Source organism: Danio rerio, chromosome 13 (genome assembly GCF_052040795.2).
Source record: "Danio rerio strain M-AB ecotype USA chromosome 13, GRCz13ab, whole genome shotgun sequence".
NCBI classification, from domain to species: domain Eukaryota; kingdom Metazoa; phylum Chordata; class Actinopteri; order Cypriniformes; family Danionidae; genus Danio; species Danio rerio.
In genome coordinates, this window is record NC_141033.1 from 14,374,561 (window position 1) to 14,402,500 (window position 27,940).

General features: G+C 36.5%; 1 protein-coding gene and 1 long non-coding RNA gene across 4 annotated transcripts in view; one reads left to right on the plus strand and one right to left on the minus strand.

The window, feature by feature from the left end:
* The window catches only part of gfra4a (GDNF family receptor alpha 4a), a 298,064-nt gene that overhangs the window by 67,523 nt on the left and 202,601 nt on the right, over window positions 1-27,940 (minus strand).
* LOC141377158 (uncharacterized) overlaps window positions 26,225-27,940 on the plus strand; it is a 4,259-nt gene continuing 2,543 nt past the window's right edge. Inside the window, exons 1-2 of the long non-coding RNA XR_015505823.1 lie at window positions 26,225-27,897; window positions 27,935-27,940. The exon at window positions 27,935-27,940 is cut by the window's right edge and continues 2,543 nt beyond it. This is a non-coding gene — a long non-coding RNA (uncharacterized LOC141377158). The remainder of the gene's footprint in view (window positions 27,898-27,934) is intronic.

Genomic DNA, 27,940 nt, shown 5'->3' on the forward strand with positions numbered 1-27,940 from the left:
TAGAAAGCTGTAAATATGAAACAGCATTAGGATTTATGCAGGGAGGTAACTAAATGACTAATCTACGAAAATCCGTCCACTTTTCCCTGCCTTTTCACAATTTCACCACTTGTTTTCAGCAGGTCAGCGAGTAGCAAAGTGTGGAGGATTAATGACAAACAACCCAAGCACCTGAGCTCTTTATCAAAGGACAATTTTGTCCTGACAAAAATCACCAGATCACAAACTGCAAAGCAAAAGTGCATCCTTTTAGATTGCAAAACCATGAAAAGAGACCCTATATAATGTCACTGAACAACTCTGAAAGTCCAACTTCTCATCAAGCAATGCTCTTTATCTCAAAGTCAGTAGCTGCATCTCATATCAGTTTAGCAAAAAATACCCATGTGAATAACTTCAGCATTACCTCTAGATCTTTGTTTAGCTTCTTCAGTGTTTGATAAATGCAGTAAATATCTTATATAACGAGATCTTAAATACCACAACCTCTGCACTGTTGAAAGGAGCCGAATGCAATAATGGTCTTATTGAGAGTCTCACCCACCATCTGCACCCTGACCATCTAAATCATACAGCACTCTAAAAACCGGCAAGAATATTGGAAAATTTGGGGTTTTTCCTCTCCAGTCCGTGATTGAAGCTGCCCCTGTGGCCTGCGTATGCTGCTGATACAGCTTTGAGTCTGTGCCTCTGTAACTATCTGGTTTGGTTGAGCTATCAAATCGGACTGAAAGACATAGCAATGGACTGTCAGCAACTGCTGAGAAGATTATTGGTGCTCGACTGGCCACCCTCCAGACCTGTACATCTCCAGAGTGAGAAAACACTTCAAACACAGAGCCCTACTGCAGCTGCTGGTACTGCTAGAAAGCACTGAGTACCAAAACATGCAGACAGAGTTTTTTTTCTCTTCCCCTTAGGAAATCTACCTCATGAACAATTAAAATGTCTCAGCGCAAGATTTCTATAGGGGACAGATTTGCGCTCACTAGTGTTAAAGAGGCAGTTTACCCAAATATTAAAACTCCAACTTTATTTACTTGTTTATTTTCTTGTTTTAAACCTGTTTGGAGTTTCTTTCTTATGTTGAACATAAAACAAGTTATTTTGTAAAATGTTGGAAATCTTAAATTATTGATTTCTATAGTATGTGTTTGCACTTCTATGGAAGTCAATGGTTACAGGTTTTCAGCTTTCTTCAAAATGTCTTCTTTTTTGTTAGACAGAAAAAAGAAACTCAAAAGTTTTTAACCATTTAAAGGGGAGTAAATGCTGATTACATTTTCATTCTTGCGTCAACAGTCCATTTAAATGAATTAGAATAGTATGCCTTTTACTGTCATTGTACAATAAACATTATATATTGCAATATACAATAAACATTATATATTGCACATGTGTGATGATATTAAGTGCAATTATGGAAAACATTATAATTTTAAATATATTTTTTTAATAAAACACTAACATATCATACTTCACTGACTGCACACTGTAAAAAAATGTATGGCATTAAAAAAAAACTATAGTGAAAAGCTTTAATCTGGTTAACAGTAAGTTTTCTAATATATACACCAATTGTATTAGCCATGACTTTCCCAGCATTGCCTGCAGGACACTTCACTTTTTATGCTTTTTGTTAACATTATACTCAGACTCAACTTTATTATACCGTTTAGGTAAAATAAAATTGCAGCAAGGTGCCATAACACAGGTGACAGTATATTACCACAAAACAAACAATACATAATTTTTTTGGATGCATCTCCACTTCCCACTGGACTCATCTTATGACTTAATGGCCACCATTATAAAAGGATCACAATTTCTCATTCTGTTTCTCCTGCAAATAGGAACTCTAAAACAACGTCCTGATGGCAACGGCTAAAACACTAAATACAATGGGTGATCTTGATCTTAAAACCGATGATCTTGCCTGTCACCTTCACAATGTTACTCAACCTGATCTTATTTGACAAACTCAGATTACTGTAGTAAGCTACAATGCAGAAAGATCAAAAGGATTCAATACATTTTTTTTTTAAAACAGTGTCATCGTATAGGTACAAACCCGAAACAATCTAAGGCCCAATCCCAATTCTACCCCTTAGCCCTTCCCTTTATCTCTACCCCTCGTTTTGCGCATACACGTGAAGGGGTAGGGATGTCCCAATTCTCTTAAGCTTGAAGGCGTAGGGCTAAGGGCAAGAATTAGATACCCCTTCAAATGAAGATTTTTCAGGACCACACTCGAAACCAAGGGGTAAGAAAATTTCCCAGAGTACACCAGCCACAACGGCTGCATAAGCTGCACCCAGAAGTAAGGAGATCCCCAAATTAGTATTTATTTTGTCATTATTATGAATTTTACAACAAACAAGCAGATATTTGAATACATTCATAATGGCATTCATGTTTTACCGACATACTTTAAAAAAATGCTAAAATTAAAAAACGCTAATTATCACTATAATCCCTAATAATAACTCCGATATAGCAATCCCACAACATACTTTTTCACACCTGGCACTCGAATACCCTGTCAGAAACATGATATCAATGCCTTCAGTGATTTCCTGAAGATAAATTCCAAAAAATAACACAACAGGAATAATTACACCAGTCGCCATTGTCAATCTTTTTTGAAGCAAGAGATTGCAATGACATATGATGATGTGTGCAGGTGCTGAAGTGCTGTACCATTTCTTACGAGTAAATTTCGAAGCCCTTCCCCCTCACAATCTGTTTTAAGGGCTAAGAGGAAGGGGTACGAAACAGAATTGGGATTGGGCCCTAGTTTCCAAAAAAAAAAACTGTTTTTGTTGAACTTTTTGTAGACAGCCTGGGTGTTAGGTTAAAATGTCAACATACTGTCGATAATGACCCTTAGTTATTATTATTAGATTTAGATATTACTCTGGTTCTTTTTAGTGTTTAGTTTTATGTTACATCTAACATTGATAAATAACTTATTTAAGTTTATTTAATTACTATAACTTTATGTTTGAAACGACGATGGTGTTTAGTAGTTTCATGAATGACACTGAGAATATATCAGCATGTTTCACTTTTTCATCACCTCTTTTATTTGATTTGACATAAATTTTACATATAAAAAAATATTTTATTAAGTTATATTTAAGTTTTATGTTTGGATACCATCAGGTTATATCAGTTTTAAGGGGAAAAGTGTAGCACACTTTTTGAATGAAATTTTGTTGATTAACATAAATGTATGTCTATTGACAAACCATGAAAAGTTTAATCATCTTTCACATTTGAAAGCAAAACTTGAATTCATTTGTAAGAAACCTTTTAGAATATTTGTGTTACTTTGATAATGTATGTTTTATTACTTAATGTAAATAATTAGTTTTACATCTAGTTACAAACTAGTTTTACAAAGTTTTACATCTTATAATATTTCTATAATTAATTTTAACTTATAATAATAATAAAAATTAAAAACATTTATAATTTAAGAAATTAAATTTGCTTGCATACATCTGTAGTCCATCAATGTTTTACTTAAAAACATTACACAATTTTAAAATGCAAAACAAAATTCAGATTCTGAATTCGTTATAAAAGATAAATTTGTTCAGTGTACCCTTAAGTAGCTTTTTATTTGGTATATATTATCTGCCAGTGTATATGACTCACAATTTCTGAGCGCAGTCTCTCTCAAAAGGACATTTGTTAGCCTTTTTCCCTTTTGTAATATTGTGTATTTTCACGTAAACCCCATACACCTTCCTTTTCATTCTAGTTCACGTTTATATCACCAAGAGCCCAGATGAGACGAAAAGAGACGTGACATGATGAAAGAAGATGTGACAGACGAGAGAAAATTACAGAAGAGAAGAGCTGAAATGAGAGCAGAGAAGAGCCATGATGAGTCTATCTGTGCGGGATGCACCTCGTTCATCATCCAAGATAAAATCCCAAATGAAGCGAGTGTGTCTCCACAATAACTAATCCCATTGTGCCTAAAAGGAGCCTAATCCAGTGTGGAAGATGAACCTGTTCAATGGATTAGGCCATAATCTGATTATTTCCCGGCGAAATAACATACGCCAATGGTTGAAGACTGACAAGCAGCCATTCGGAGAAGCTTGCCGCAGTACAGCTGCTACATCAAAAGCAGCGGCGCCCAAAGCAATTATGGAAAATCATCTAGTTTGTCACTCACATCGCTTCCAATACTTTACACCTCCCATCAGAGTGCTAAAATTAAACACCCACGCATACTTCAGCACAAGAACACCTACATGGACACACACGGGTAAAAGACGAGACACACGTGCTGGTGCAAAGGCATTAACGTCTGGTAATTAAGTTGATTAAGTGCAACAATAAAAGGCCTACATGTATGGGTGCGTGTGTGAGGAAGTCTGAGGTTGAGAAGACTTTTAGAGCTCTCAGATCGTGCACCCTTGGGTAAGAAACACACCGCTCTCCCTTGCACACTTCCCCACAATTAGACCTGTATAGAGACCTTGTCGACATTGAGATGTGCTAATGGTACATACAGTACAAGCGTGCGAAAGGGAGAGAGAGAGAGAGAGAGAGAGAGAGAGAGAGAAAAGAAAAGAAAAGAAAGAGCGCTGTCCCCCAGAGAGATACAGATCTACAATCCTCAGAGATGCCATCGCAGCGAGCCTCGGTGTCACTCAGCATTTAGTAGGCAGCGCACAGCTCTAATCCTAATACACTGATAGTGTGCTTACCTCTGCCTCTCCTGTCCCATTATCTGTCACCCTTTATGTCCTCAACGTCCATAGGCAATCCTAGACCCCTGTTTAGGAGAGCCGCACTGCGTTTATACGGAAGCCTTTAGAAATCTGTCTTTATGTGATATCTCTTCTTCTTCTTCCAAGCTGCACTTGCAGGATGGTTTTTTAGGGTTTAGTTGCTTTAAATCCTACAAGATATTTCAAAGTTCATTATATTTTGCTGTAGTCTGTGGCAGACTGTAGAGTTTCTGTGACTAAATGAGTCCTGATTAGTGATGTGTATATACATTAACTGGTGTTGGCAAAGCAACTGTTTTAAGCGTCTCGCTTTATTTTTTAGAAATTTCTAAATTTGTCCACTTCATTGCTATTGTTATTGCTCTTTTCCTTTTTGGCGATAATGACTACAGAGCCTTGCATTTAAACACATGCTGATTTGCAAAACAAAGTGCAGAGCTAATATTCAATTTAACAAATGCATATGCTGAGAACTATTTATCAAATGAATTCTCTCACAGAAGATTACTGAAACTCTTTAAAATTAAATGTACACAATGTTTTGAAAGTTGAAAAAAAGTTGGACAATTTCTATGGTAGTTGCTTACCTGTTCAGACAAAGCTTTGTATAAGAACAGTATATTTTTGTATATTTTTTTTATAAGAACAGACCTAAAGATTATTAGGTTAAGACTCCATTTTTAACGAAACATGGTGGAGGAGACTTTCAAGATAAGGTAGAATTCTTTGATTGGATCCCAAATAAGGTAAGGGGTTAGAATGTTTTCCAACCTGTGTTTTGGTTAAAAAAAATAAATAAATAAAAATAGGTAGATAGTGCTGTCGCCTCACAGCAAAAAGGTTGCTGGTTTGAGCCTCGGCTTGGATTGACTAAATTGTCTGCCTAGTGTATGAGTGTGAACGAGTGTGTATGGATGTTACCCAAAGATGGGTTGCAGCTGGAAGGGCATCTGTTGTGTAAAACATATGCTGGATAAGTTGGCGGTTCATTTCGCTGTGGCGACCCCAGATTAATAAAGGGACTAAGCCGAAAAGAAATAAATGACTAAAAATTAATAATAAAATAAATAAATAAATAAATACAATAAAAAAATTAAATACATATAAATAAAAATAGACAACGTAGTGGCGCAGTAGGTATGCAAACCCAATCTCTCACAAGGGATAAAGCAACTCTCACAAGAAACAATTGATTTAGGATCCATTGTCAAAAAAACCCTCACAAGGTCGGAATTTACTGGTGTTGCTGTATTTGTGGGGACATCTAGTAAAGTAAGTAATACAAAAGTACACACACTAACAGTTCATGTGCTCCTTTAAAAATCATTATAAAATATGTGAAGAAACTATTGTAATTATTGTAAATTAAAAACGTCATCTGCACCACAATCTTTTATAAAGAATAATATAAGAAATTGTGCCCTGTCCCAAACTCATAAAAGTATGTAGGCTATTCTTATTATTTTGTTTTATTTTACATTTGTTAATGGGAACAATACTACATACTACATATTTTTCCATAAGATAAATATTTTTATCTTTATCTTATTTTTCCAAGATAAGATTAAATAAGTATACTTTCATTAGTGTGGATAGAAATTTTTTATCTGTAATTACCAATAATCTATAATGTCATATGCATCAGTCAAGCAAGTGTAGTCTGTTAAAAGATATACCTATGAACTAACATTTCAGATTGAGACTGAAGTCCTGGAATGGTGGCTGTCTCTACACCTTCCATTCCCTCTTCTCGATTAGTAATGGTGGTTTTAAGCTAAACAAGGTGAATTTGGCCCTGCTGGTTATTGATTGACTTAAGGAATCAAATGAAATGTAGAAGAGCTCATAATGATGGAGCAAGTGGAGCAGAAGAATGCTGATGACTCTCCGCTGGGCTCCTAAAGAAACTGCTGTCAGATCAGATCTGGTAGCAGGTCTCAGATGGATCAATCACGAGTCTGGCCCTTAAATCCCACTGACTCTCTATTGCATACACTTGCCTGTGTAAATCCGCGTACGTGCGCGGCAGGGGTCTCTACAGTCCGGTTTGATTTCTCTCATTGTGACTGAGTTGCGTCAGTCACGCACAAGCTGTGTTTCTGTCACCCCAGTCTTGAATAAATAAGAAGACGACCCTCCTCTAATATTCTGTTATGAATGAAACGCCATTTCTCCACCTGTGGAGCTTAGAAATACTTTCAGTACAGGTTTTCTGTGTTATAATGAATAAATTATTGTGTGATTATGAGTAATTTAGCCCCATCTGTGGACCAACAAGTATGCATGCAAGTCGATCTTACAAAACTTTCAAGTTGTGTTTAATCAATTGTGATTAACAGGCATAATGGGGCAATTAACCTCATAAAGCCTCCTGTTTTTTATTAGATATGCAATTTTAAAGCCTCTGAATTATGAATATTATTAAATTCAAACTGCTAAGTGCCTTCATGTGTAATTATGCAATGTAATCTTTACAAAAAAAAAAAAAAAAAAAAGAAAATACTTGACAGGGTTAATGATATTTCAAGACCAACAGTTATAGAATAGGACTGATGCAAATTGTCATCATTATGTTTAAATTTTGAGCATCACACTTTTGTTGTATTGCACTGCATTATATAGCAATATATGAACTAAATTGTGTTTTTTGGTCATAATTTAAACCATATAAATAAAATATCCCTCCTTGAATTTACATTCCATGTTGCCATTTACTGTACCTGTTGAATCATAAAAGCCAGATTAGTTAAAATGACACAAAATGAAAACAAACAAAAAAAATTTACAATTATTTTTCCAGTTTTTACAATTATTTTCCTGCTGTAACTGCCACACCAAGAAAAAAAAAAAAATGGATTGCATTTCTTAACTCCTAATGCTGCTAGTAAACACATTTTTTTTCAACACATGCTATAATTTCTAAAACCTACCTAATGGTTAATATTAATACACATATACTATGAAAATATGAAAATATGAAGTGTAAGTGAAAAAAATAAATAAAAAATTTTATATATATATATATATATATATATATATATATATATATATATATATATATATATATATATATATATATATATATATAAATAATAAAAATATTCCAATACATTTGGAATTTTAAGTAAAGTTTAAGTAATTTAGGATCACATGCTTATGATTGCCTGTAGCTGGTCCCGCGTTATTCATTTTATGATTTACCAATCAGAAGTTTCCTAAGCCACTATAAATACCCTATGTTCCATAAAACTGCCATCTTTGTTTTGAAGAATTCCCCCCTTCTACCCCTACTCCTCCTCCTTTCCTAGATGGTACGGTGGCCCAGTGGTTAGCACTGGTGCTTCATATCAAGAGCACCACTTGTTCTTGTCCTTACCAAACTAGCCGACAATTCTGTGTGAAGTTTACACGTTTTCCCTGTACTCACGTGGGTATCCCCAGTTTCCCTGGTTTCCTTCCATCGTCCAAAAACATGTAACTTAAGTTAATTGGTTAATCTAAATCGGCACCATAGACTTACTCCTAGTAAGTAGTTATCTGTTAATAGCAATCACTATCTGTTGATTAGCTACTACAGCAGGGGAATTCTCGAGATCTACCTGAGCTCAAACTCTCCTCTCGCCTGGCAGACAGGAGGGAGCCTCGGGTTCAAGGATCTCACAAGTTCAGGGCTTTCTCCCAGGACAGCATGGCAAAAAAGCTTTATATAAAATCATTAGCTAAGTGTGAATTCTTGAAATCACCTTTATTTTCTGAAGTAAGCCATAAATTATTTTACTTTTTTTTTTTTTTTTACATGTTTTCTTGTTTTTTTCCCCATCACCAAATCAAGTGTAGCATTATGTTGGCAGGATTTTTTTTTTTAAATCAACAATGTTGTGTAGTGTGAACCATTAATTAAAGCAATCATTCTTTAAATGACTTCAACTGTCAGCTAAGGAAGAGCAGGCAGCTAAAACGGATGCATTTTTTTGTCAGCACATTTCTAGACTATTTTAATAACTAATTTATTTTGTCTTTGTCATGATGACAATACACAATATTGTAATAGTTATATTACAAAATAGTAGTATTCAGCTTATTGCAATTTAAAGGCTTAACTAGGTTAATTAGCTGGCCAAGTTAAGTTAATTAGGAAAGTCTACTACTACTACTACTACTACTACTACTACTACTACTACTACTACTACTACTATTATTATTATTATTATTATTATTATTATTGCCCATTTTAAAAATGAATTTATGTGTTATTCCAGCCCAGCAAAAAAAATAATAATAAAATAACTTTTCAAAATAGAAAAATATTAGGAAACAATATTAAAAATCTTTTTCATTATTATTATTAAATTATTATTTATTTACAATTTCAATAAACTTATACAAATTGTAAAATAATAATAATAATAATAATAATAATAATAATAATAATAATAATAATAATAATAATAATAATAATAATAATAATAATAGTAATAATAATAATAATAATAATAATATTAAATACAACATACAATTATTTTACATGCTATTAGATGATTTTTTTTTTTTTAATTTTGCTGACTTTACAAATGGGAGAGCACAGACATAAGTACTGGTTCAATCAATATCTTCAGAATGCACAAAAAGATGATTTATCAAGACCAAGAGACCACACACCTGCCAACCAAAGTGACTATTTTAGTCAAAATATTCCAGATACAAGAAAAGAAAAACAGGAAAAAACACTGTTTTGTATATACTGTTGTTGTGGGATCAAGAGTCATAAAAACATGTCACTCTATCTTGTAAGCCAGTGCTAACAGTTTCTGAAGTTTAAATATGGATATTTTTCTTTTAAAAAAATAACAATGCACTTCTTCAGAAAACAGTGACCAGATGTTCTTGCAGTTTTCCAGAGAACAGTACCAACTTTTGTTATCTTGTCCCCACCTGGAGCTGTTTAAATTAAGAATAAAAAATAGGTTTATAGAAAATCATATGTGGGATTTCAATAGAATAAAGTAAACAATAAAGTAAAATAAATGAAAAGTCTAACAGCTGCTACACAGAATCTGTTCACCATTCTTCAGGAATAATTCAGAGGAACACTGAAAATGTATGAATTACTTTTATGATGGAAAGATGGATGTGTTTTTTAGAGGTTCATAAACATTAGCTGCCATTACAAAGCAAGAGTCAAGATAATAATCAAAATAACTGATTGTGTTCACCCTACACAATACATCAACATATCTTGAGAGCAAATAATGGAATCATTTTCAGATGAGCTACTTCTTAAACACCCAACAGTATTCTGTTTTGGCAAGAAGGGACATGCATAGAATTGTCAAGTATGTTGTTTTAGTTAGCTCAATACAATAATTACCCAAGCCAGAGTTAAGAAAGATGCCAGGTAAGCAGTCTGACAGCACAAAGACTCTATATTATTGAACTTCTGAAGAAAGACCCTGAAAGATCGATGTAGTAATGAGGAGCAAGATGAGAGCAACATTGCCAAACAGGCCAGTTTCGACAGTGGCACAACAGGACCACTACGCCAAGACCACCACGACAGCTCAGTCTCCAACAGTGACTTTACTCTTGATTAAAAACTACAGTTACGGCTATTGAGTCATCGAAGAGGTAGGAGGACAATGTCTATCGATGCAAGAAAGTTACTGAAGCAGCGTTGCAGATAATGCCGATATTGAGAGATTGGGTTTAAAAGGACGGAAGCTCGGTTTCCTAACAGGAGAGCTCATTATCGAGCCTCCGTTAGGGTCAGTGGTTGAGGTGGAGAGTGTCGCTCATTAACGAATGATTTACTCCGCAGTCGTTTGAAGAATAGGCAGATAGTATCAAGAGAGTGGCTTATGTACTTTCTTCATTATAAGGGTGTGCTGTTTCTCCTGTAAACCTCAGACTGCTGACAGCTGAAAGGCAGCGGAGAGAATCTTTCATGCAGTGAGGCCAAGAATCTCTTAATCCATCCATGACTGCTGATCAGATGTTCAGGACAACCTGACACAGTTGACAGGGAGGAGCGCTGACTGATGGATACACAGTGTTGTTCTTATGAGAGAGCAATTGTTCAAGGGGAACCTTCACAAAACATGTATTCTGTGAAACCGGCATATGACGCGAACTGACATGGAGGAATATTAGAACACAAAAACCTTTGCATGCATATCTGGCAATGACAGGTAGAAATGTTCAACAAATGAGGCACATTCTTAAAAATGCAGTATTTATAGAAATTAATTTTGCATGGTGGTTGACTTTGGCTTGGCTGACAAAAATCTATTTTCCGAACTGCTTGACATGCACTGTGTGTAGGGTCAGGGGTCTGTTGGAGAAAATAAGTTTTGATTTGTTTGGTTTTACTTTGTTAACATAGCAAAACCTTCTTTCAGTTATTGCAATACTCAAACATGAACAGTTATGAAAGTCAAATGCAAAGCAACCAAGTAGTTCAGGGGTCCTTTTTTCGTAAGTTGATTACTCAATTAGCTGGATTTAATTATTGATGATTTGACATTATCCAAGATAATTTCATTCTTTAAAACCCATCCGTGAGTTGTTATAGCAACAGGACTGGTAACTCAAACCTGCTCGGGAGCAGCATCTTATTTCATATAAACAGGATTAGATTGGGTCTTTTCAAGCGAAGATACTGAAAGTACACCAAATGCTGATGTTTTCTTACAGTAGTAGTTATATACACTTGAGAAAATAGTAAGTAGATATATATTTTTTCATTTTCATTTTGGCTTAGTCCCTTTATTAATCAGGAGTCGCCGCAGTGGAATGATCCATTACGCAATGGATGCCATTCCAGCTGCAACCCATCACTAGGAAACGTCCATACATGCTCATTCACACACATACACCACGGACGATTTAGCTTACCCAATGCACTTGTACCACATGTCTTTGGACTGAAAGTACTGAAAGTATTCCCCTCGGACGAATAAACACAGTTGAAAGGATGAGAATAGAAAAATCTTGCAGAGCATTGCACATTGCGTCTGCGCATCGTGAACGTATTGCTTGATGCATCACTGAGACACAGTGCGCAGCTCTCCTGTATCTGCGGACACTTCCAAAACTGAGCAGCACAAAAACCCGAAATCAGTGCATTGAGGATCTGTACAGTGTATTATTGAGCATTTTCTAATTTAAATTTCAAGCAGGCCTATTTTGTGTGCGAAGAGCAGGTAATAACATTGTCTTCAACTGTACTTCACATTAAACTATTAAATGGCTTCAGAACATTTGGGATATAGTGGGCCTACATGACACCTTTCTAGCGCCTTATAATTGGCTACCTTCATGTTGACTAGTAGATAGTTAAACATTCATTTATTCATTCATTTTCTTTTTAGCTTAGTCCCTTTATTAATCTGGGGTCACCACAGCGGAATGAATCGCCAACTTATCCAGCATACGTTTTTTACACTGCGGATGCTCTTCCAGCTGCAACCCATCCATGCACACTCTTTCACACACATACACTTCGGACAATTTAGCTTTCCCAATTCACCTGTACCGCATGTCTTTGGACTTGTGGGGCAAACCAGAGCACCCAGAGAAAACCCACAAAAACACAGGGAAAACAAACAAACTCCACACAGAAATGCCAATTGACCCAGCCGAGACTCAAACCAGCGACCATCTTGCAGTGAGGCAAAAAGTATGCAATCTGCAAAATGAATTAAAAGTACAAAGACTGTCACTGGGCAGTTCTCCCAAAGGTGTTCAAAAATAATAATTAGTATGGACTTTTTAGATACACACAATATATATATTTTAAAAGGAACAATATTTATACAGTTAAGCACTTGTTTTGGCAGCTAATATGATGGTTGAGGCTTCGCAAAAGTTGCAGACACCTTTACCAATATCAAAATGCTTTTTAAATGCAAAATAATTAAATAAATATAAAAAAAACAGTTATTCCTTACACAGTTTAAAAAACTTAAATAGGCCTAGGCTAATATAATAAAGAAAATTTGCTCTAAAATATAAAACTAAATAAATTGCTAAATACTTTTTACACATGAAAGTGTAAAGCCTTCAACCCACATAAGAGGTGGAAAGTTATTGCGTAACTTATTTAACAAACCATTTACTACAAATTTTATGTAATTTTGCACACGTGGATGATTGTATACTAATCAGATGTCATTACGCTGCTGTGCTGTCAGCCAATCATTGCATTACTGATCATGATTTTGAGGATTGATAGATCTGTCCTTCACAATACATGCAGCAATCTCAGATCAGTTCATCCATATATTTTAATCTGACTCGCGAGCTTGTTTGAAGAACCAAATTAGCCAGAGATCAGTTATCAAGATTAAAAAATCCATGATCTTTAAAATAATCAATGATTTATCAAGCATAAATAGTCCTCACTTTTGGTAACGCAATTGGATGAAGTTAATGAGCAATTTACTAACATACTAATTAACTATTACTAAATGCCTGAATAATAAGATATATAAATGTTGATTTGAACAGTTTATTAAGCATTTACTAACTCATTCTGAATGATCATTAAAAACCACCAACTATTCTTAAATAACTGGTTTGTAAATGCAATACTGAATTTGGTAATGCAAAATTTGCCATTAATAAAGTATAAAAAAGACAATCATTAAGTACATTATACATCTATGTTTAAGTCAAGAATATAGCATTTTTTGCTGTATTTAAAAACTGCTTACTCATGTCTCATGTCTTACTCATTAATGTAGAATTAATGCTTACCAACTATTTGCTAATGCTTAATAAATGCTTAATAAATGATTCATAATGTGTAGTTATAAAGTGTTACAAATAACATATTTACAAAAATATTTCAAATATTTTTTTGTGCCAGTTGACTTATTATTATTTTTTTTCAGTTCATATTAAAGGTTGTGATGAAATAAGGGATACAAATGGTGTTTAAGCACAATTAAATATGGGATTAAATCGAATAAAATGAAATATGTGAACTGGTGTCAAGGCACTTTTTGTACCGGGATCATTTCATTTGTAAAACATAAAAAATAATAATAAAATTAGAAATATGGCACAAAAAAAGTCTAGAAATATAAAAACTATACTGTTAAATTATGCAGTTTTGATTAATTTACTACAAAACACCGATTTAAACAATGACATAAGTGTAATCCTAACAGGCTCAGAAAATGTATGTTGAAATCATCCAGGGATGGAGAGTCCAATCTCCAATGGCCACCCAGAGAGTGAGCTGTTAAATAGGTCAACAATGTAGGTCAGGAGTCCTCTCTGAATAAGTGCAAAATTCAGATACTACATCTGCCAGCCCAAATTTCTTTAAAGAGAGGAAACGCAGCTTTTGTTTTTCTTTGCCACTGTTTCGCTGTCACTTCCTTACCATGTCTGTGCTAGTTAGCGTCTACATGCGTGTTGGTATACAGTACTTTCTGTGTGAGTGTGTGTGAGCAAATCTCAAGAGACAATGTCAGTTTTTGGAAGAATTACACTGTCTGTCACAAACTCAGATGCTTTCGCTCACAAACTCTATTTACAAAGAGACTAAATATATGGATGAGTCTGTCATAAAGCTGTGTCTCCTCTACATCAGCTTCAGACAGGAGACGTAACATCCCAAACACTGGGAAAGCAGCAATTAGCTCCGCCTGATGGGCACTGCTGGGAATCTTAAACACAGGCTCCCAGCAGTCTCAATAGATCTTTTCAAGGTAACATGCTTGTGTATGTTTGTGTTTCTGAATGTGTTTTTTTAGAGTGATTATTTTCCTGTCTGAGAAACCGAGGCCTGTCAGAAAGCAGAAGAGAAGTCACTCATATTCAAACGACACCTGCAGATTGCAATTTTACAAAATAGACAAAAAAGCAAATAGAAAAATCTTTGTGAAGAAAAAAAGAGCCAGTGCGCTGGAGAGAAAACACACACAGATCTGAATTTTAAAAGTGCCTATTTTAACATTTTAAAGGTTTGACAATTTGTTTTGGAGATCACCTATAATTGGCTAACATGTATAGAAGGTCAAAAGACCCTTTCAATTTTCATACATTTTACACCACCATGATTTTAAATCATTTCAATTAATCTCTTTATAAAGCTCTTTATAAAGCCCTACTTTATTGAGAGGGTGCTTTGATTGGTAAGAAGGCCCAGTCTGTTGTGACTGTTTACTGCTTACATCAAGCTAAACGTCCATTACCATATCTCTATTTTCAGAGGCTTCCTCAATTTCAAGAGATTTTACACGGTGTGTAACAATGGTGTTGACTTTACCAATTTAAAGGGATAGCTCACCACAAAGTGAAAATAACCTCATTTATTTTTCTTCAATTTTAACCCTTCTTTCTTTCTTCTATTGGACACAAAAAATGATAATTATCTTATTTTGTGTTCAACAGAAGAAAGAAAGAAGGATGCTGGTCACTGGAACTATTTTTGGTAAAATATACTGCAAAAAATCATACATATATGGAAGTCAAATGGCTCCAGTAACAACTATTTTTCAAAGTATCTTCTTTTGTATTTAGAATTTAAATTTTTGGGTGAAATATCTCTAAACCAGTTGGAAAGAGCTAGTTGAACAACTCAAACCTCCAATCATAAACATGAAATATGTTTCTCAGTTGTTTATGAAAGTTTATAAATTAACCAGGACTGTCAATGTTACATGTTAATTGACATAATAAATAATAATAATAAAAAAAAAACACATTAAATTAAGTTAAATTCTGGTGTGTAAAAATGCATTTAACACACCCACACCAGATTTACTGTACATTTACAGATTATGATGGGTATAGTGCAAGCCAACATCTTCTATTGAATGCAGTAATGTGCCCCTAAAAGACACTTCGATTGTGAATGAGTTTTTCTAATGTATAACATAAGCAATATTAATCTAGGGGTTTTTTATTTTATTTTTCAGAATAGTGTGAATACAAATGTGAACTGATATTATATATTATAGCGTATATTATTATATTGCTTATTATGTGGTAATATAGTGCTATTATTTATTTTAGACAATATTTAGTTTTTGTCAAACAAAAATATATTAGGCCACCCCAAATTTACTGTCTACAATCAAAAAATGGCATTTTGTTTTATACTAATTTCACAACTTTAATAAGTAACCAATCACATTTCTGCTGAGCTGGGACATGTACAGTAATAGCCAATCACAGACTACATTTACACATACACATTTATTGTGGACGAAAGTAAAGAGGGTTGGGGGATTGTGGAAGAAAGTGAAAGTGAACAGCGGATGGCAGATGAGGGCGGTCAGAAGGGGGATCAGTAAAATAAGCTGTCTTAAACAAATTATGCCCTGGATTTGCTATTTAAACAACATGGTGCAAAACATGAAAATTAGGGTTGCGCTGGTCTAAAATAGCAATAAATCTTGTCATACACGTCTCGCACCTTATTGTGCTGGGTGTATGACAGGGCCCTTAAAGTGTTTGAGTAATCCATAGCAGATGTTGTTCCTGTGCAGCCATTGAAAACATAAACTGACATTATGCAAATGTTCTATAGATATGCGTAAATGAGTTAAAGAATCGAAAGCAGAATGGTTGATGACACATTTAACGCACTTTAGATTCAATTCAATAAATGTTGTGAACTTCGATCTTAAAACCTTAACATTAAAAACAGCAAGCAGCTCCATTACACACTGAACGAAAGGTAGTATTATAGAAAAGGCTTAATAGCAGCAGCACTTTAAATGCGAACCTATTCCTTGGCTTCCTTGCTTTTAAAAAGAAAAGATCAGGCTCTTTACAGTGCGACCACACACACTAAGGAGATGTGTGTGTAAATAAAATGGCATATTAAAGGTTTTATCAGTGCCACAGCTCAGCGCCACAACGGACATGGCTGAGATGCTTCATTCATAGTGTGAAAAGGGTTTAACTCAGCTTGCTCGTTAAGCCTCCTTCACATCTCTAAATGCGCGCACACACACACATAGATAAACAAGGACCATTGTGTGAGAGCTGAATATAAATCAATGTGCTCAGACTGTGAAGATATGCGTTGTGTTAATGGTGCTGTGGGGCAGATTAGATTACATCAGGTCTCGCTTAACCTGATCAGAATGACGGTTTCATATGAGATGTTTGTGTAATTACTTAAGCTCACACACATTTTCTGCCCTTTTTTATTTTTTTGGGGGGAGGGTTTTGATTTGCTTCCAGGCTCAAAATGTTCTAAGATAGCATAAAAATCAAAGCAAACCACCTTATTACAGAGTCTTTTTTGCAAATGAAAGCTTTCATGCACTAAATGCGCAGTTCATGTGTACAAAGCAAATAGGAAGAGAACTGATAGTATCTCAATGAGAAAGTAATAACACATAATGTGGGCTTACTCAAAGAACATAAGGTCGCAATCATTGTGGCTTTGATAGCATGCTCCAGTCTTATCTAATCAATACTAATGCATTTAGAATGGCTTATTACAACAAATATATTTTTAGATGATCATGATCAAAAGCAATGGCTACAGTTAATGGCTCAGGAACACTGATTCCCATGGCAGAGATATATTGAGTACCTCAAAATTTTGTAGATTTTAGACTTAAAAAAAAATGATATATGTTGTTTTGTTTGTTTGTTTTTTCTCATAATGTGCCACAAACTTAAAATCACATGAATCATTTAGTCAGTTATCTTTGGTTTATTCCCTATTTCAGAGTTTGCCACTGCGGAATGAACCGACAACTATTCCAGCATATGTTTTACACAGCGGACATGTTTTCCAGCCACAACAGAGTATTGGTAAACCCCCATACACACTAATCCATACACACACACTATGGACAATTTAGTTTATTCAGTTTGCCTATACTGCATGTTTTTGGACTGTGGGGGAACCAACATTGATATAGGATCCGATTGCAGCGCATGCCCGAAACACACTTCATAGTAAAACTTACTTCAGACACCTTACCACCCAAAGCAGTGTAGTCAAACACCAGCATACTGTTCCATTCTTAACAATAACACACATTCAGTATTAATCCATACAGCAGCAAAAGCTAAACTATACTGATTCTTGACCGCTGCACATGTGTAGGAACAGCTGACGGTGGCCAAATCAAAGACAAACGGCAATGGAACACGAGCTCACAAATGCATTTAAGTCCGTAAACAAAGCTACACTTGTCGCATTCCAATGTGACATTGACGCGATGAGAATATAGTTAACTTGATACAGTACAAGTGGTTACAAGTAACACAACACAATTAAATACATAATTTGCAAGCTAGAGAAAACAAGGAGACAGCCTTTCACTTACACTTATGTGTCACGGGCCAGGTCTGATTTCATTAATTATCTTTCATTTTGGAGCTTTTCCAACTTCTAAGCTGTAACTTAGATCATTTCTATTTGCAATTATTGCTGTGGCACCCAGGGGCGTAGCACCAAATTCTGGGCCCTGTACCCTCTCAATGTCAATGGGCCCCCTACACATTTTTTTTTTTTAATTATTTGAATATAAACATGCACAAATAGTGTTTTAATCTATAATCAAATCAGATTATAATAATGACTTGTTCTTTCATTCACCACCAAATTGATGCATTTGGCCTACTTGTGCTCAAATACTTTTAAACCGTAGGCTGCATCGGGTTTGTGTACTGACATTTTGATCCATGATACTAATGCAAGTTTTGATTTTAAAACATTTATTTTTGAACAGGAGAACACGAGACAACTGTACCCTCAGAAACAAATCAAATAAGCTAAACCTGCCATAATACAAATCGTCAACTATCAAAAAATAAATAAAAGTCAAATGAGATGTAATCTACATCCCAGTAAATCCCCACTGACGAGTCTTTTGACCTCTGCATTCACATCTGCAAGACATCTTCAAGACGTTTCCTATCAGATGTGAAAAAGACTTCTATTAGACATCTTTAAGATGTTTGCGATTCAGAATGTGTGTAAAACTGATGTAAAACGGACATCATACAGACGTCTGCCAGACGTTTGTATACAGCAGGTGCTTTCCAGATCAAGAGATCTTTAACAGACATCTTGCAGACGTATACAGACACAAAATATCTAATACAATAGCATTTCAACCTTTATACCATTAAAAGGGATAAATCAAGTATATAATTTCTTATATTAGTATTACTTAATTGTTTAGATTTTTAAAAGGCACATTAACTTCTTTCACATTTACACATGAATCGATAATTGCAATGATTTGACCATAAACAGCTGAAAAAAATTATTGGAAATAAAAATTCATTTTCTGTCACAAGGGGGTGCTTTAGGAGCGCTGAAATATTATGGTTTCCCTAGTTAGGACTGTACACAAATCAGCATTATATGCGACCAAAATGGTCGCAATTTCGAGCCCTGCATTAGCAGCAGCTGTCTGGAGTTGACTATGTTAACTTTAATTAGATGTAGTTTCATAACAAGCAAACTCAGTTCACCTTTTGAAAAGAAATTCCCCTCATTCTGCCTCCTTTATTTTCCTTCCTGTCTTTCTTTTTTTGAAAGCTCGATTTGGGCTTTTTGCGCAGCATGATCAGGCTCTACTCACTGCGTTATTTGTTTGCCGCCGGCTGCCGTCTATGGGCGGACTAAACCATTTCGTCGGGGGAGGGGGGGGGGGGTTATCAATATATTTTGACATAAATAATGACATTGACATCAATTGGAGGGGCTAACTAATTCGAAGTAGGCTACAAAAAAAAAAAAAAAAAAACTGGTGGGATTTCAAAGGGCCCTCTCCCTAGACGGGGCCCTGGGTAGTCAGGTCCACTTTCCCCCCACTACCACGCCCATGGTGGCACCTCTTGCGTGAAGTGTTATATGTTCTCAGGGCTTACCAGTACTCTGCTTTGCCCAAAGATCACATCCCCAGCCAGGGGGTTATAGTGCTTACCAACGCTCCTCCTCAGCTGCAGCAGGCTGCCTTTGTGCCTAATAAACTGGCCTTATTTTGCACGCACCCCTGGTGTATTGTCTGTCCATTTTCACAAATCTCATACATCAGTCTTTTCTGATCCTTCCTTTAATAAACGAATGAATCGACCTCTGTAATCGACCTCTGCCGAATCACTTCTTTCCCTCACACTTCCAGTAATAGCCGGGTAAGCACAGAGTCTTCTTGACTCATGACTTCAGGATCTGTTTGTCTGTTGCTGTGTTAGTGGGGCGGCACAGGTTGAAATGTTCCCGGGTTTGCGCGTGCAACAATTATGGTTCATAGTCACGTCACGGCGAAACGGCTAAAGACTCGTTATGAAGACGATTCATTCTAACAACTGTTAGTCGACTATTTTTTAGATGAATCAATAATTTTAAAAACTGTACACTATCAGATTTAAGCCTTAGCTGGATATTTCACTTCACTTAGAGCTGTTACACACTACATGGAAGGTCATTTTCGAAAACCCACAACAGAGGCTCTTTAAGAGTTTTTCCCTAAGACAAGCAAAATTATCTGCCAGTGGGGTAAGTAAAATAATCTTGTTTTCACTTTGAAATCCTAAGAAAGAAGAACTTTTTTTTGTATAAATCAAATAAATTTCATATACATACAGTGACTTAAAGGGCACATAATTTACCCTTTTTTATAATTTAATATTAATATTATGGCTCATCTGAGTGTGTCACTTTAGGTTCAGTTCAAAACACAGTTCAGATTTTTTTATTATAATGTGTTAAAAAGTCTTATCTTGGGAGCATGTACTCAGCTCGTTGTTTTAGGGGCGTGTTGCTTTACATGAAAATTAGTTTCGACTTCCCACCCAACGTAACAAGGGGGTGGGGCCAAGAGCTCCCCCGCTTTGTGTTTGGCAACAGACAGGCAGACAGAGAGAAGCAACATGATTGAGAGGACCAGCATTCAGCCGTACATGTAGGACTTGGACACCGACCAAGCAGAGAGTACAAAATCATTTGTGCCTTTGTATAGTTTTACAGCCAACTGTGTGCTAGTTTAAAGTGCCGAGCTTGTACACAGAGACTAATAACCACACACCCTGAATTAACTTTGACTGAGGCAATGGATGTGCCGCTTTGAGCCGCGGCACGGCACACCAGACACGCATATTCAGATGTCATTTAAAATGAAACTATTCAGATGGCGCTCTGTGGAGCGGCAGAAACATGAAGTGTCCCGTAACGTGGATGGGTGCCGCAGACAGCTGCCGACTTGAAGTGCCATTGTGTGTACCCTGATAGAAACCTATGTTTAAAATTCTAAAATGCATGGCGCTGCGTGGCGCGACCTGCAGGCAAGTTCATTATTTTATTTCCAATGGAGAGACGCCCACGTGAGGCAACGCGCTTGCACTTTCTAGCTGCACCTAGTTAAGATCACAGGGAGCTTCTGTGACCGCGAGAAATGCAAATGGATTAAGTTTAAGGTATACACAATGAAAAGTAAACATATTTGCAAACCTACCTAAAGTTACAAACAATAATTCCGATTACAGCGATCATGTGGTGAATGTTGATCTTGTGTTGAGCCCATTGAGCCCTACATCTAAAAATACAACAAGAGTGTTCCTTTAGTGACATCACTTTGACTCGCATGCTGAAAATGGCAAGTGGTGCTCACTGCAGAGCCATTTGGGCAGAGCAGAGCTCCAGCGAGGGGGAGTCACTAGGGGTAGGGTTAGGGGTGGGGTTGGTGTACGAATTAATACAGCTTATAGGAGGAGGAGCGAGAGCTCATGCTCCGCCTCGCTGGATCTCAGCTCTGCTCAAATGGCTCTGCAGCGAGCAGTGTCTCGAAAATGGCGGAAGTGAAACAACAAACTGAGGATATTGTGATACATGCCTGTCAATCAATATTGGTGGGCGGGAGGACCGCATTCCTACGTCAAGTTACGGTCGCTCTGAAAACCGTTTCAATTGGTCCACTGTTTTCATGTTGTTAAATTAAAAAAAAAAAGGACTGGGTGTGTTTATATCACACCGGTATGACGGTCTATACACTATAATACCTACACACACGTGTGTCCAAACCGCTTGAAAAGTAGATTTTTCACCATAGGTGCCCTTTAATACAATTCTATAGCTCTTGTACAACTATAATTTAGACTCAACATTGCATATCTTGGTAATGTGACTATTGCGAAGGCACACATTACAATATCATTGCTGAAACGATAAATTGTGCAGCCCTAGCCCAACATTAAATTTCTATACAGAGAGGTCATGTTTTGATCTTCGAATGGTCTTGCACAGCCATGTGATGCAATTTCACAGGTCAAAGTTTACCATGCTTGAACTTTACCACGCAGCGAACTGTGAAACGGGGTTTCCGCTCGTACATGTGCACTCAGTTTCACATTAATTCGGATGTACAAAGAGAATATGCGTAGGATTCAGCGTACGCAGTGTTTCATATAAGTTCATATGAGTAAGAATTTTAATAATAGTGGCCCCATCTATTTTAAACCTTTTGCAGTCCTGTCAAGAAATTTCAATTGATTTATTGAAAACTCTTTATATTCTGACTCTAGAAAATCTGTATTTTTTTTTACAACTTTCAAGGAATTTAGTTCTTTTGACCACTGCAGTGGGTTGCACAATCGCCTCAAAGCAAGAAGGCCACTGGTTCGAGCCCCAGCTGGTTCAGTTGGCGTTTCTGTGTGGAGTTTGTTCTCCCAGTGCTTGCATGGATTTCTTACAAGTGCTCCGGTTTCCCCTAAAAGACTAAAGACATATGGTATAGGTGAACTGGGTAAGCTAAATTGTAGTGTATGTGTGTGTGTGTATGGATGTTGCCCAGTGATGGGTTGCAGTTGGAAGGGCATCTGCTGCGTAAAACATATGCTGGATAAGTTGGCGGTTCATACCACTGTGGTGACCCCAGATTATTAAAAGGACGAAAAGAAAATGAATAAATGAATGACAACTGCAGTGCCACGTTCAATGAAGATAGGAAGAGTGTTACCATCACTAAAGGTTTTATTATTTGGTTGCCCTAAGCCTTTTAGGGCAGATTTGTGAGGGTTGTACATTCTAAAACTTATAATATGGCTTCAGCTCTATATGCTTAAACCCCTAAAGAATATGTTTTCAGCTTATGTTTGAACAGAATCCACCTATTTCACCCTCAGAATAAACTGACTCTGAATCATTGGCCAATTTACTAATTTCAACAACAACTATATATTTTATTTCACACATATTCTGTTTGGCGTTGATTAAGAAGTGCTTCTGCTTTACTCATGTGGCCTAAAAAAAAAAAAAAAACAAGAAGGCTGGGAAAGCCTTTTCCCTAATGAGTAATTTTTACCATTCTGATTTGGGTATCGCCCCAGATTTACCTCATGTGGGTCAGCACAGTGGAAAAGATTCAAATTAATTTCTAAGTAGCAAGTCTGAGCCTCGTCGCATTAATTTTTACAATCTTTCAGACAGGAGTGCTCCTCTGGACGTCTCTCTCCCAGCAGCTAGGAGCCTTGTGCTCGCTCTCCACCATTGCACATTGGTTCTGGCAGGTGTCTTCTTTTGTATGGCAGTCCATGGTATTCATTTTTCATATTACGCTCGGTTTGTAATTTCTTTTCCTACCCACTTCATTTCGCTCAGTGAGTGATTCAGTCTCTTTAGCCCCGTATGCTGCCCTCTGGATTATAAAATGAAAATGCATAACGGAAATATTGAATTTAGGCAAACTCTGTCAATCTGTTTTTCACACCCTTTCAATATCTCTAGCTCTCTGTCTCGATCTGTCAAATATGGATGCTGGCAATCTTTCTACCTCGCGGAGGACACCCACAGAGACAGAAGCTGATTCCTGTCTCTGGCAATGATGTGGAAGCAGGTTTGTGAGTGTGTGTTTGTGAGAAACACACACAAACTTATGTGTGTACAGACAGAGCGAGTCCTTGTTGTAATGTTGTCCTACTCCAAGAGTAAAAAGCCAATGCATCTAACTAATATGTTCAAGTTAACTGCCATGTTTCTCTAAATGCTGTGGGTTTTTTGTTAAGAAAATGAGAACGTTTAACCAAATCCACAAAATGAGTCACAGCGGGCGTTTTAAAGGATACAAGTGTGTTAAAACCGAAATTGCAGGGATTTAAATAACCACACAGAGCTGTTTGTTTGTGTCAGAGCTGGGGCCCGGTGGGTAGTTCTTTTATGACACATAAAAAGAGCTGTTGTGTTCATGAAGACGCAGATTTGAATGTCCCAATCCAATCTCCCTCACTCTATGCTTTCATGTTCTCTCTTTTTTGTTGCTGTGGTAAACACAAGAGCAAAGTGGCAACTTTTTTGAATGCTTGAGGCTTTGAGTGTTTCCAAGATTTAACTTGTCCAGGAACTGCTTGGTCACTGCTTGATTTTGATATTTGTTGTCATACGAGTATTAAAATTAAAAACAATTTGAGATTGCATTGCAAATTATTTGACTGCACTTTGATTTTCTTCAAGCCATTTAGAGGCTCATAATGTCTTGCGCATTCAAAGAAAGCAGACTACTGTAGTTTGTATGATTATACATAATTATACTGCAATAAGATGGATCAGAGGCTAGTTATTACAATTTGCACTGGGATCAAATCACAAAAAAATAAATTAATTACTTTTATTGTCCAAAGATGACTGTTTATTTATTTTCACAAACAAAGAAATCTCTATTTTCACTAGTTTAATTTTTTGGTTTTGGCTCAGTTCCTTTATTTATCAGGAGTCGCCACAGCAGAATGAATCGCCAACTTATCCAGCATTTTTTTGCACAGCGGATGCCCTTCCATCTGCAACCCATCACTGGGAAACACCCATACACTCTCACATTCACACACACAGACTATGGACAATTTAGCTTACCCAGTTCACCTATAGTGCATGTCTTTGGACTATGGGGGAAACCGGAGCACCCAGAGGAAACCCACATGAACACGGGGAGAACATGCAAACTCCACACAGAAACGGCAACTAAGGCTCTTAAAACTAGCAACCTTCTTGCTGTAAGGCGACATCACTACCCATTGTGCCACTAAACCTCTATTTTGACATCTGCAATAAAGCCTGAGAACAATTAGGTCTTGTTTTGTCTAACTTAAGGAGAGGGGTCTGGCTGCAGACTCACTGCAGATGCAATCTGAGCTGCATCCAATGCTTTTTAATGTGCTCACCTAACCCCATCCCTAACCCTACCCATTACAGTGACATCACAAGCTCCATTGAGAGCAGTGTCTGACATTGCAAATACGAGCAAATCAATCTCAGCTTGCATCAAAGGCTGCATCCAGATACTATTGAACTTTAGTTTAAGCTGTGACTGATGCTTATGTTTGAAATAAGATGGTCACTTGCTGTACTACATGTAATATTACCGACACACAAACACACAAATAAAAACTGTTATTCTTTACTCAATGTTGCACACCTGCATGACAGTACCAGGGCTCAACAATAAGGACTGCCCGATAGCCCGGGGCCAGCATGCGAGGCATTTGGGACAGTAGACAGGATTGTTACTGGTCCGATCTCTGCTGCCTTGTCACAAAAGTTCAATTTGTCTGCGACTATTTGTCAGTTGCGTATCAATACAGTCTTAGACTCGAGAAACAGTTTTTGCTTTTAAGCCTTTAAATGCTATCTTCTCGGTGATATCGTAAACACCATATAGCTTTTCTGATTACATGTTGTAGGTTGTTTTTTTTGTAACCTGGTAAAAACATCAGGGGCCTCATGTATCAACGCTGCGTACGCACAAAAACTTTGCGTACGCCAGGTTTCACGCTCAGAATCGCTCACGTTTGGATTTACTAACGATGAACTGAACGTAGGAATGTGCGCAGCTTCACGGCAGCTTTCTGGCTGGCGTACGCACATTTTTTGTGCGTGTCTGTTTTATTTCTATTGGCGACTCCTAGAGGCAGTTGTGTTAAATTCCTCTCTACAAAGTGTCTGAGCCTTGTAATGGCAGCTGTATGAGACGGGTTCATCTAGTAGGTAAGTAAGGTTTCCACACCATACAGTTGACCAGCTAAAAATTAAAGCACAATTTGCAGCAGTCGCCTGTTTTCCCAATGTAATCTGAGCAATCTACCGCACGCACATTGCTATAAAGACACTATCTGAAGATGAATTTGCATGCGTAAATCAGAAACATTTCCATTCAATAAATGTGCAAATAAAATATGATGCACAAACTTATTGATGATTCTTACTTGTCTTTCTCGTGATAAATAGTGGGCAAAATCTGATATGTAGCGGGGAAAAAGAAGAAGAAAGAGTTCATCAGACGCTGGATTCGAGCCGAGTTTAAACTCGAACGTGTCAATACATGATCACATGCGTCTTACGAGGTGTGCCACTGAGACTGCTAAGGGTGCTGTAACATTTTACAGATATAAACCACACTATTCCTTTTTTTAATGCACTCAGTGCGATGTTCAGACCCAACTGTGTTAACCGCATCAGCTAAACTCTCCCACTCTATTTTTTTTCTTTTGTTGTTAATTCCGGAGAACAAACTTGCAAAGAACACAGCTTTTCTCCGGTCTACCTCCGAAAGCAGCACCTCCATTTCACATTCTGTTCAAAGTTTCTCTTTTTGCTTGATTTTGCCATTGCTTTTTCGTTGGGTTTTTCCATTAGCATAGTCATTAGCATATTCATACGGGGTAGGAGGCAGGGAGGGGTTTTGTGCTCGTGCATGTTGCGCTCAGTTTCACGTTCATTCGGATGTACAAAAGAATATGCGTGAGATTCGGCGTACGCAGTGTTTCATACATCTGAATTTTTTATGCGTACGCACATTTACAGCTTTGTGCGTACGCAATGTTTTAGTAAGATTTCCATGCAAGTCTTCGTACATGAGGCCCCAGTACAGCAAAGTGATGGCAACATCAAATTTTTTAGATTTTTTGAAAACATTTTTGACACAATATTAAAAACGTGTCTAAGAAATAACTAATTACTTTTTTTTTTTTTTTTTTTGGTGGGGCCAGTGAAAATATTGGTAGGGCAAGTGAAAATCTGAACCGCTTAAAAAATCCTTAGCGTTAAATCCTGGGTACATTTTCATGCACTCCAACAATTTGACTTCAATATGATTAACGGAATACTCTGATTAAGAGTCTACGAAGTAAACAGCCCTTTTTGATTAATTTGATCTGATTAAGGTCATAATCGAACTAAACAGAAATCTAATTAAGACATGTGGAGTATGCCGATTTAGTTCCATTATTGAAGTGGAGAACAGACATGTAAACACCACAATCAAACTATTACCATCATATGTTTTTGCGACAGGGATTTTCATATACACAATGGCTGTTCGACACTATTCTCTGCATCTATCAAGTCAGCACCAGAACCACAGACATTAACCATTCAGCATGTGGTATCAATTGTTTCACCAGTCCTTAATGCGTACTCGCATTCAATACCTCAGTTTGTTATTGGAGCATGAAAGAAATGTCCCTGAATGAAAAGTGAGTGCTAAACTGCACTTAAAGTTAAACAACTAAAAATTAATAAAATTACATGAAACTCCTGAGGAAAGTTGGATATTGTGGTGACGCAATAATCGATCTATGTGCTGCAACATATAAAACGGTATAATGAAAGGAACATTTCAAAAGAAACTTATATAAACACCCTAATCATATTATTGTCTTAATCAGATTAAGGCAAATAATTACTTATGTTAAAGTAAATGTAGTCACGGCCTTCTGTGAATAATATTTAATTATATTTTGTGAAATTTCCTGTTCTCTCATACAATGGAAGTCAATAAAAAACAGTTCTCATGATATGACCAATATCCTTCTTAATATCTTTATTTTGTGTTCCAAAGGCAAAAAATAAATCAGAACCAGAAATATTATGTTTAAAAATTACAATGCAAGTCTAAATGAATTTAAGTGCATTATTGTGTGATTCTGGTTCGTTTATGTGCATGTTGCAATGTATTTAGCAGTGTGATTTGAGCTGTAAGTTCCAAAAAAAAGTGCATGAGAGGCTTGTTGTCCCAATATTTACAGTTTAAAGGGCACCTATGGTGAAAAATCTACTTTTCAAGCTGTTTGGACAGACATGTGTGTATATATAGTGTATATACTGTCATATTGGGGTGATATAAACACACACAGTTCTTTTTTTTTTTTTTTAATTTAGCAACATAAAGTACCGATCCAATTGGTCCACTGTTTTTATGTAGGAGAGCGGT